Raw genomic sequence first — 2,338 nt, 5'->3', positions numbered from 1 at the left:
CTCGGCGGCCCGGCTGGGCCACTTCCTGGCCGGCTGGGCCTCTGCCCCTTGGGGTGGGATAGGTGTCGCCCCCGAGGTCTGTGGGCAGGCCGATTACTTAAGCATGGAGTTTCCTGTCGGGAAGCTGTAAGACCCGACTTCTTTCTAAATCCCCTGCCGCGGGCGCGTAGGTTAAGCGGCGCTCGTACCCACCCCGTGGAAAGCATGAAATAATGAAATGAACCCGACGTGTAATCTCTGGCCGAGCCGGCTCTGGGGGGCGGCGCACCTCCTTCCTCCTGGGCATCGCCCTCGGAGAAGCACCTGGGCAAGTGGGCCCTGGGCAAGTGGGCCGGGAGGCAGCGGCCACAGGATCGGGGTTGCTTCACTGCGCGGGGCAGGACAGGCCACCCGGGCCGGGAGTTTCCTGTCGCGCGGCCAAGATCTGTGCAAACAGGCGGCAGGAGACAAAGACGGCGGCCTTGGGCCGGCTCGCACCGTGCAGGTCGGTCCGTCCTTCCGGATCCAGTGGCGCGGAGTGGAGACCCAGTCTCCCGAGGGTTCGGCACCGACTCTTTAGCAGTGCACCTGCTGGTGGCCTGGGGGAAGTGACGGCTCGTCCTGCCCACCGGCGGGCGTGAGGCTTCGCTGGCTGCTTGTGAATAAATCAACGGCGGTGAATCATTTCCATCGCTACGTGTGGAGTTTCGCAGCGTTGGGAGTTGATTCATCCACATTCCGTGTTATGTTGATTCTCTGTGTGTTCCTGGAACCGACACATTTGTTTCTTTACTACTTGCGCCAGATGGGAGACTGGCAGAAATTCTGCTCAGACGTTTGCACGGTAGTGGTGGTAAGGCGGAAAATCTGGACTGTAATAAACAGAAATCGTGGAGTCTTGATCTTAGTCTGTTGGCATACCTGTCACATGCTGTCACATGGAACCGGAGCATATTCTTTATTTCACTTTATTGGTGCAGGAAATCCAGGGCCCCACATGCTAGGCACTGAGCTACATTCCCAGCATATATGTATGTATGTGTGTATATATATATATATATATATATATATATATATAATTTTTTTGAGACAAGGTCTTACGCAGTTCAGGCTGGCCTTCAAATCAGTAGGGTAGCTCAGGCTAGTCTCAAATTTTGTGGCCATTCTCCTGCTTCAGCCTCCAGGGTGCTGAGATTACAGGTATGTACCACCGTGCCTAGCAACATTTTCTGTTTTTAATTTTGAGGCAGAGTCTTGCTGAATTGCCAAGGAGGCTGGCCTCAAGCCTGCAGCCCTCCTGCTGAGTAGCTGGGATTACAGGTTTGCACAATCACCCCTCCCCCCAGATTCCTGGATCTTTTCTATCTGACTCCTTTGGGGTGAAGAACTGATTTGAAATGGCCCACAGAGAGGACCTGGCCCAGCTGGGTGGGGGCAGGTGGTCCCCTGAGGCCAACAGAGCTGCCCAGTGAAGTCTGCCTCTGTTTTGTGCTTGCTGGGCTCCTGCACTTGTGCACAGGTGTGGGGTCCTGGTCAGAGCTGGTGTGGCCCCTGCTGGTCTCTCAGGAGGCTGAGAGTGCAAGGATAAGCTGGTAGAAAGAGAGGAGCAAATGGCCTGCGTTAGGTCGCTGTGCTCGAGCTTGGGAAGTGCCTGGCACTTACGGTGAGCAGAATTCCCAGCAGAATTAGCTGCCTGCTCACAGAGATGTGAGAGTTTGGGTACCAGGAGGCTGCCACCTAAGTCATCTAAACCCGTCACCTTGCGCTTTCCTCTTCCGGCTTCTTGGGGTCTTGACCTACAGCTGGGAGACAGGGGCGGGGTGGTGTGTGGCCGCCAGGAGGACCCAGCCCAGCACCTCAGTTTCTTTTTCCAGTTCAGGGAAAGTTGCGCTGAAGAAAGCCTCTTCATCATGGAATTTTGAGACAGAGCCTCACTATGTAGTCTGGGCAGTCCTTGAGCTCCTTATGTAGCCCAGGAGGGCTCGAACTCATGGCAGTCCTCCTGCCTCAGCCTCCTGAGTGCTGGGGTTGCAGGTGTGCTGCCACCCCCGGCTTCCACAACTCTTAATTCACATCCACAAACATATTGAGAGCCAGTTTGCCAGTGCACACCCACCTTGTGATTTGCCAGTGGACTGATACTGCCTGAGCAACTGTACTTGTAATCTGACTGGTTGGTTATAGTTCTGTCCCACCTTGAACCCGCCTCACCTTGCGGTTTTGCTCAATAAAGCACCCTGGAGGAGGTGCGTTTGATGGACAGCCACTTTCTGTGCCCCCCATGAAGCTTTCCTTCTCTCAATAAATTCTTCCTACTCAATCTCCATGTTCCTAGAATTAACACATTAATTAATTAATT

General features: G+C 54.5%; 1 protein-coding gene across 4 annotated transcripts in view; it reads left to right on the top strand.

Annotated features, from left to right (window-relative positions):
• Stat3 (signal transducer and activator of transcription 3) overlaps positions 1–2,338 on the top strand; it is a 34,138-nt gene that overhangs the window by 432 nt on the left and 31,368 nt on the right. The gene's annotated exons all lie outside the window — the stretch shown is intronic.

This window comes from Octodon degus, unplaced genomic scaffold (assembly GCF_000260255.1).
Source record: "Octodon degus isolate 3935 unplaced genomic scaffold, OctDeg1.0 scaffold00056, whole genome shotgun sequence".
NCBI classification, from domain to species: domain Eukaryota; kingdom Metazoa; phylum Chordata; class Mammalia; order Rodentia; family Octodontidae; genus Octodon; species Octodon degus.
Note: the sequence above shows the minus strand (reverse complement) of the source record. Positions and strands in the feature narration are given on the sequence as shown.